This window comes from Carcharhinus amblyrhynchos, chromosome 3 (genome assembly GCF_965287045.1).
Source record: "Carcharhinus amblyrhynchos chromosome 3, sCarAmb.v2.hapA, whole genome shotgun sequence".
NCBI lineage: Eukaryota > Metazoa > Chordata > Chondrichthyes > Carcharhiniformes > Carcharhinidae > Carcharhinus > Carcharhinus amblyrhynchos.
The window spans coordinates 104,281,095-104,290,491 of record NC_137326.1 but is presented as its reverse complement, the minus strand read 5'-3'; the positions used below and the strand labels follow the sequence as shown (position 1 = coordinate 104,290,491).

The 9,397-nt window shown below is 43.0% G+C and overlaps 1 non-coding gene across 1 annotated transcript; it reads left to right on the top strand.

Annotated features, from left to right (window-relative positions):
• The first annotated feature begins 4,813 nt into the window (after positions 1–4,813).
• On the top strand, positions 4,814–5,005 carry LOC145341691 (U2 spliceosomal RNA). The gene has a single exon (XR_013886444.1). It is a non-coding gene; the product is annotated as a U2 spliceosomal RNA (small nuclear RNA).
• Positions 5,006–9,397: the final 4,392 nt, after the last annotated feature.

The window sequence follows — 9,397 nt, the reverse complement described above, 5'->3', positions numbered from 1 at the left end:
CTACATCATATTTTCAAATAGTCTTTGTTCTTCCTAAATCAACCATGAATATGTTTCAAATGACTACTCACACATATGAAATTGTGATATTTTCATGTTCCATACAGACTATTGTGTGCAAATTTAGTTACTGTAATGTCACTTTGAGTAACTACAAAAATCAATTTAGTGCCTTATCTTACAAATGTGTCACTGCATATTTTCCTATTAGCAAGAAAATTATTCTATTTAGATATTACTTTTATTCGATATTATTCCATTTAGAAACCATTTAAATATTTTGATACCTATCAGTGGAAATGGTGACTGCCAACATTTTCTCACTTTGTATTTGTGAAGCATAAATTCAAACCTTTTTGAGATTATGCCATTTTCACATCTCAAGCTAATAATTTTGCAAGTAGCTGGAAAATCTGACCATACTACCTTTTGTCGAGCCACTTCAGATTTTGGAATTCTATGACCCTTCCAACACGCAGGCTAGGATTTTACCTACTCTGGCACCAGGCTGGGAGCTGGGAGAGTTGGTAAAATGCCAGTGGAAGGCACAGGGAGGAAAGCCCAACATCTTCCATGGGATTTTATGGTTTCAGGACGAACAAGGCCATAAAATCCCACCCCATGTCCTGATGACAAATCTCATCCTGATCACACTCTTGTTCAAAGTTCATACCGTCAAATAAATGAATGTAATGTTAACAACTCTGCCACTCTGAGTGTAACCTGGACTGAGAAGGGTTGGCCAAATATGGAGAGCTAAGTTACAAAAGTCACCTTAATACAGCCTAATGAATGATTGAGCTGAAGTGGGAAATGACTTTCAGTGATTACAGCTGGAATACCCTGACCTTGTCCGTGGCTGGGATTTTCCAGTCCTGCTGTGGTGAATGGAACTTTGGCAAGCCTGCACAGATGAACAGCGGGATATTTCAAATGGCAGGAACAGCTGCAGCTCAGCCACCACTGAATAGGGGTGGGTGGTCAATTACTCCTATTAAGTGGCTTCATAATGGCCATTAAATGCCCTAGAGTTGGAATGGACCTCAAAGTGTGGGGAGATTGTCAGAAGCATATAGGCAGCTTCTCAGTAGCTTCCTACATTGACCTTCCTTTCCTGAGGTTCCATGTCCCATTCAGGGTTGCTCTGGTGACAGTGGCCCAAGGCTCCAACATTAATGCCTGAATGTTCATTCCTCTGATCACTAGGGTCTTCCTGTCTCAACCTGATGTATTCATAACATTTCTCACCAGCCCTTTGAGTTTGCCTCTGCATGGAGTTGCCCTCCCCCTCCGTCTGCACCCTCGCCATTGGCTACCTCTATTGATGTTGCTGTTGAGGATGCAAGTAAGCTGCCAGTCCTCTGACTGGCCGAGCAACTTGGAATGATAGGTGGCCAACCTTAATTGGGTGGTGGTCCTTGTGGGATCCAATAGAATCTCCTCCATGATCCCGCTGTTCATCTGTGCAGGCTTGCCAAAGTTCCATTCACTGCAGCAGGACTGGAAAACCCCAGCCACGGACAAGGTCAGGGTATTCCAGCTGAATATGACTGAAAGTATTACTGTATTAATCACTGAAAATATCACAGTATTAATCACTGAAAGTCATTTCCCTCTTCAGCTCAATCATTCATTAGACTGTATTAAGGTGACTTTTGTAACTTAGCCCTCCATATTTGGCCAACCCTTCTCAGTCCAGGTTACACTCAGAGTGGCAGAGTTGTCAACTTTACATTCATTTATTTGACTGTATGAATTTTGAACAAGAGTATGATCAGGATGAGATTTGTCATCAGGACATGGGGTGGGATTTTATGGTCTCGTTCGTCCTGAAACCATAAAATCCCACTCAAGGTCAACAGACCTTCCCGTTGTTTGCCTCTCGCCCGCTCCAATTCCCATAAAACAGGGCGGTAAAATTCTTCCGTAGAATCTGGTAATAGTTCAGACCTGCCAATGGGTATTTTTCAACAACAATAATAGTCATGTTTGTTTTTTAAATTAGGAAATGTGAGTAAATGATCAAAAAATTCAGAACAGATTGTTCATATATTTCTTTAAAAGACCTAGGTAGTAGTATTTTGCAGAATAAATGTTCTTCTATTGCATCCTAGGAAATTGATTATTTAAAGAGCCATATCATTGTTTATAAATTTCAACACAGATTAATGTTTGAACCTATTGTTTCCGTGGATACGACAACCCTTAACAAAGTATCTTTGTGTTTCCTGCACTTCGTCGTCCTCTAGTGGAGAAACAAGTGCTCTAGTCATTGAGAAGGACTTTTTGTATCCATTCATCATTGTCATATCATACCAAAGTTAACATTCGTAATGCCTATTATTGTGCTACAAACAAATCAGGCCTTTTTTGTTCCAGGAAGCTTTCCCTGCAAGATGTTGTTCCTTTTATCCCTCCTCTCCTGAAGATGTTAACTTATGCTGGAGAATGTTCCATACATGATGATGAACCTCTAACACAAACTTCAGTGGGCTATTTATCATTATAGCCATGTCCAACACTGCAGTTCCAGATGGGACATACTGCATAACAATCACAAGTTGAACTTATGGCCAGTTCTTCCCTCATAGTCCTGGATGGGAAGTCCAATTTGAATGCTGACCATCACTGGCCCAGATAATCCAGAAAAGCCCCAAGAATCAATTGTGGGTCATTTCTATTTTACGTAGCTCAGTCTATGGTATTTGTTCACTGAACAACGTTTCTTACTTCATCTACTTCTGATTTGTGTCCTCAATGAATAATATGGCTTTTCATGGTATACAGGAGTATTGAATTTACTTTGTAGCTTCAAATTGTTAGACCTTAGACTGCAATGAAAAGACCTTAAGTTGACCTGTGTCAAGTACAGTCTAGCTAGATGGAAATTAACATAATCATGCTATTTTATGGCATGATATTGTATTTTGTAGTAGTACTGTTTAGGTGTTGGGAAAATCAATTGTTAGCCTTCAATTTAATCCAAAATAAAAAAAACAACTCTTTTGTAATATTTTTAAAACCTCGCTGTTTTGACGGATGGCATTATTGAGAGGCTGAAATCTTATCCCTTTATTGCAAACATCTTGTTTCACCTTTCGTAAAATCATAGAACACCTACAGTGCAGAGGAAGGCCATTCAGCCCATCAAGTCTGCACCGACTCTCCGACAGTGTCTTACCCAGGCCAACCCCCACCAAATCTCCATAACCCCACATATTTACCCCATTAAATTCCCTAAACAACACATCGTGGGACACAAAGGAGCAGTTTAGCATGACCACTCTACCTAACTTGCACATCTTTGGAATGAGAGAGGAAACTGGAGCACCTGGAGGAAACCCACGCTGACACAGAGAGAACATGCAAAGTCTACACCGCAACCCAATGTTGGAATTGAATGTCAAATGGTTATCATTTCCATAGAACCATCGTGTTAACATAGAAACCCTGCAGTGCAGAAGGAGGCCATAAGGCCCATCAAGTCTGCACCAACTTTCCAAAAGAGCACCCTATATAGGCTGACTCCCCCACACCCTAGCCCATGTAATCCTGCACATTACCCCATGTTCAATCCAGACATCTTTGGACAGCAAGGGGTAGTTTATCATGGCTAATCCACCTAACCTTCACACCTTTGGACTGTGGGAGGAAACCGGAACACCTGGGGGAAACTCACGCAGACGCAGGGAGAACGTGCAAACTCCATACAGATAGTCATCCAAAGCCGGAATTGAAACTGGGTCTACAAAGAACAAAGAACAAAAATCAGCCCGGGAAACAGGCCCTTCGGCCCAACGAGCCCAGTGCTAAGCACTGTGACACCATGCCGCCCAAAAGATTACTGATAATAGTGACAAAATGACAAAATTGGAGAGCACACTTGTGTGGAGAAGAGGCAATGACAGCATTGGGCAAGACAATGATGACCATACATGACAAAAAAAGCAACTGGATGAATTATTGGAGAGCTGCTTATACCACCATGATTCACTGTCCCCTGAAGAGAGAGAAATCCACATGAATGGATGTTGACTCAACTTGATGAGGGAAATGTACCATGTTGGCAGTGCTATGAAGGCACAAATCACAAAACGACAGGGTTAAGTAAAGCATTACTGAGAGCCAAAGTTCAGTTGGTAGCATTTTCCCCTTCAAGTCACAAGGTTATGGATTTAAGACCCACTCCAGGCTCTGGGCACAACAATTTAGACTGACAGTCCATTGCGGTACTGAGGGAACGCTGTATCCTTGGAGGTGCTCTCTTTCAGATGAATTATGAAACCGAGGCACTCTCAGGTGGATGTAAAACACCTGTCAACACTATTTCAAAGATTAATGGAGTTATCCTCAGTGTCCTGGCTAATATATAATCTTCAATCAATGTCATTTGATCATTATTAGAGATGGTAAGATGGCACATTGGTTAGCACTGCTGCCTGACAGTGTCAGGGACCTGAGTTTGATTCCAGCCTTGGGTAACTGTGTGGAATTTGCACATGCTCCCCATGTCTGCATGGATTTTCTTTGGGCGCTCTGATTTCCTCTCTCAGCCCAAAGATGTGCAGGTTAAGTGGATCGGCGATGATAAATTGCACCTTAGCATCCCAAGATGTGTAGGGTAAATGTATTAGCCATGATGAATGTGCAGGGTTATGGTGATAGGGCGGGAAAGAAGGTCTGGGTTGGACACACTCAGAGACACTATGCACCAGACTCAATAGGCTGAATAGCTTCCCTCTGCATTGTCAGGATTCTCTGATTCTGTGATTATCACATTGCTCTTTGTGCATGTTTGCTATGAGCGAATTGGCTAGCTTCTTGGCTTCTTGGCTAAGATCAAGTGTAGTATCAACATGCTGCACTTGGTTGAAGTCATTAGGTTACATTTCAGCTTCATTTGAAGCAATTTTTTAAAGCGGCATCTTTGCCTTTTGGCTAAGATGCAAATTAGATCAAGCCTTGGAGGTGGAGCTACACCTACTCCAATCAGCTTGGATCATGTGGATCAAGCCCAAGACAGGTGAGAGCCCTGTCTTGTCAGCTTGGATCGGGAATGTCCCAACTTGTTGGGACTCTGAATTGGCTTTAATTTGACTTGATTGGATTGGAATAAAGTTAAAAAAAAAGAATCGGCTACTGCATTTTTCCTAATTACAAGAATGCCTACCCTTAAAGAGCTTTGAGATGTCTGGTGGTTGAGAAAGATGCTGTGTAAATCCTCATTGTTATTTCAAATTGAGCAAGATGCTAGACAATGCTCATTTACATTAGATGAGAAAGAAGTGCAAGTACAGCAAGCATAACAAATGTGAATAATTGCGGAAATTGGCCTTGCCTACTGGGGAGAGATAGATCTGCAAGGAGCTAACACAGTTTTCAGCATCCTGGTTCACCAAAAAAACTACATGGAATTTACAGCACTAGAACTGGCCAAACTGGTGTTTATACTTCACAGTAACTTCCTCCCACTCTAATTACTTACCCACCCTCAACCCCTCTTCCTCTCTAGCTCAAGGCTCTCTTTAAAAGCATCTATATTATCTGTGCCAGCTACTCCACGTGACGATGCGTTCCACATTTTCACCACTCCCTGTGTAAAACACTTGATGATTAAACCTGCATGCAAGATAACAATAGAGCTGCAGCTGATGATCTTAGGAAAAGATTTCCTCAGCAGGTCAAACCTTGTGTTAGGTAGTTGGCTCAATAAAGAACATTCTGATGCAAATGCAGATTATCTGTTCTGGCATAAACAAAGGAGTCTGTTTAAGCAATCCTTTGTGTTGCTGATCGACACGGAAGGTCCCAATAGCCCAGCTGTATTTCTTGGACATTGTATAGGCTGGATTCTGGAAATGGAAATAATTCTCATCTAATCTACTGGGCCGTTGAGTTTTAAAGGTTTTACCTTTTTCTTGGAAAAGTTCTCAAGGTAATTGTGAATGATTACTGATTTTAGTTTAGCTTCCAAAATGCATCCTTTCTTGTTAATTATTTTGTCAATTTGTTTCAATTGATCTATCTATTTGTTTCTGTTTAGAATCAAATCTCCCTGAAGGTTAAGTTTTATAATGCAAGTTATATTTTTTAAAAGTCAGCATTATTATTACTGAGTTACATGTGAATTTTTACTTAGAGGGTCATTTCTAATCATAACTCAGTAATGGCAGCTCTGTGGACGTGAGGTGTGGAAAAACATTCAGACCAGTAATTTAAGTGGCAGCAGTGGGAATGACACCAACACAGAAGACAGTGAAATATCGTGAGAAGACATCAGACACACAGCCCAACATCATCGCACACTTGTTTGACAATACTGTCAGCGAGCATATGCAGGAGTCAAAAATGGCCCACCAACAATTAATCAACCACTTTAAGCAATTCATAGGGCAATTGAAGGCAGTTTTATTTGCCCGTATGATTTCACACTCGTCACAAGGGCAAGTAACCATCCTATTTTTTCACATTTCTCATCCAAGGCCGGAATAAAAGGGGGCATTGACTGAGTGAGTTTTTAGCAGTTCAGCTGCTGCATTATGCTGAGGTTTTGGATCTTTTCCTGTGGTTTCTTCTGAAGTATTCAGAAGTATTTCTGAATATCTTCTGAAGTATTTCTTTTATGAGCAGGGCCAGCAGGGAGAGCAAGGTGGAGAGCATTGCAGAAGATGCCACTATCCTCACCTGCCAGAATGTACAGGCAGTGATCCAGCCACCTCAACATGTCCAAGGTCCAGTGCCACAGGAGGCTCCACCTCTTTTGGGACGCCGTGACATCATTATGCTACATGAGGCAGCGCAGTGCATTCTCCTCATGTCTGCGTGGGTTTCCTCTGGGTACTTTGGTTTTCTCACATACTCCAAAGGTGTGCGGGTTTGGTAGATTGGCCATGCTAAAAATTGCCCCTTAGTGTCAGGGAAACTAGCTAAGGTAAATGCATGGGATAATGGGCATAGTGCCTGGGTGGGATTGTGATTGGTGTAGACTCGATGGGCTGAATGGCCTCCTTCTGCACTGTCAGATTCTATGATCTATGATTGGGTTGGAGGTCACCTCCAATTGTGTGGGTGGGCAGCCAATGCCACTGGCTCTGAAGGTCACAGTGGCCCTCAATTTTTTAGCACCTGAAGTTCTGTTCAGGCGGCATCATTACTGGATGGACCAAACCAACCAGGCTGAATGAGCCAGAAACTTTGCAGCTGTTGCTGGGTTCTACTGCATTCAGAGCCCAACAGACTGCACACGTGGCCGATGCCAGCAGATCAGTAGGTGCCTTCTTGAATAGAAAGGGTTATTACTGCAAGCAGATAGTATGAGACCACAACACCCAGATTCTGCAAGTCTGTGCAAGGTACCCTGACAGCTCCCATGATGCATACACCCATCCATATATACCCAGTTCCATGCCAAGTCAGTATTCAGTGCAGGAGATCATTGACTGTTTCAACACTGCATCAATATGCGGTGCACAACATCATGCCCGCTCACCTGAGCAGCCACCTCCACCCATGCCTTCTTGGTCAGTTGGTTGACATCCTTTTGCCATCCCACTGCATGAGTATTTTACATCAGGTACTCAATGAGTCAACCAGAGAACACAGGCAATTATCTGAGAATTGTGGGGCAGAGTACCCACCAGCTGCTGAAGCCCTCACTGGAGTACAATGTTAGCAAGTGTGAGGTTATCCACTTTGGCAGGAATAATAGTAGGAGGGATTACTATTTAAAGGGCGAAAAGCTGCAGCATGCTACAGTGCAGAGGGACCTGGGGGTCCTTGTGCATGAGTCGCAAAAACCCAGTCTGCAGGTGCAGCAGGTGATCAAGAAGGCAAATGGGATGCTGGCCTTTATAGCGAGGGGGATAGAATATAAAAGCAGGGAGGTCTTGCTGCAGCTGTACAGGGCACTGTTGAGGCCACAGCTGGAGTACTGTGTGCAGTTTTGGTCACCGCACTTGCGCAAGGATATTTTGGCCTTGGAGGGAGTGAAGAGGAGGTTCACTAGGCTGATACCAGAGAGGAGGTTCACTAGGCTGATACCGGAGATGAGGGGGTTGGACTATGAAGAGAAGCTGAATAGACTGGGTCTGTACTCGTTGGAGTTTAGAAGGACGAGGGGGGATCTTATAGAGACGTATAAGATAATGAAAGGGATGGATAGAGTAGAGGTAGAGAGATTCTTCCCACTCAGAAAGGACAGCAGGACTAGAGGGCACAGCCTCAAGATAAGGGGGGAGCAGTTTAGAAAGGAGTTGAGGAGGAACTTCTTCACTCAAAGGGTGGTGAATCTCTGGAATTCTCTGCCCGTTGATGTGGTGGAGGCTATCTCGCTAAATATATTTAAGACACGAGTAGATAGGTTTTTGGTAGACAAGGGGATTAAGGGTTATGGGGAGAAAGCGGGAAAGTGGAACTGAGTCACTTCAGATCAGCCAGGATCTTATTGAATGGCGGGGCAGGCTCGAAGGGCTAGATGGCCTACTCCTGCTCCTATTTCTTATGTTCACTGATGCTAACTTTTCCAGTCTCTCATTGATAGCTCTGTTCGGCTCCTCCCCAACTCCCAGCAGCCTTCAGGTAGCTGCCTACACTCACCTTATAACCCATCAGAGTCTCCATTTGATCCAGTGCCTGCTATGATCCTGCTAGTGCAGGCAGTACTGCGCCATCTGGGCATATTTCTCATTGGCTGTCCATTAATTGGCCAATCAACGTGAATTCACATCATTCTGATATTCATGGTCAGAAGCAGACACTGCAACTGCTTCTGAACGTATTGTTTGCATGTGCCAATCAAGTGCAAAATTCAGGGCCTTGATATAATATAAACCAATTGTGTCATGGATCTGCCTAGTACAGCAGAAACAAGAATTCAACAAGGATTGCTAGGACATGATCTGCCCACCAACAGGAAAAGAACCTGCCTAGTGACTGCTGTAACCAGCATTCAAAAGAGTTGATGAGATGTGATTTTTGCCAATAAAGAAATTAGCAGGTATCCAGACAGAATCAGGTATAAATAGCCACAGCACCAGGAAACAGCTTACCTAGACAACTGAGAGATCAGTGGAGGTATACAGATGCTAACTTTCAGAGTCATAGAATGTGAGAGATGCAGACAGCCCAAATATACAGAGGGGAAAATCAAAGAGGAACCAGGGTATAATTGCCAACACCTGCAGAAGCAGGAAAACATTGTACTATTTAACAGCCAGCAGACCAGTTTAACACCTCACAGCCAGGAGACAATTGTAATATCTAAGTGCCAACAGGCCAGTAATCATCTCACAGCTGAAAGGACATTATAATATCTGAGAAGTCTTGGAGCTAAGGTAGTGCAGGGACCTTCACAAAGGCAATTTAAATATCTTTACTGGACCAGGAAAATATATTTTCC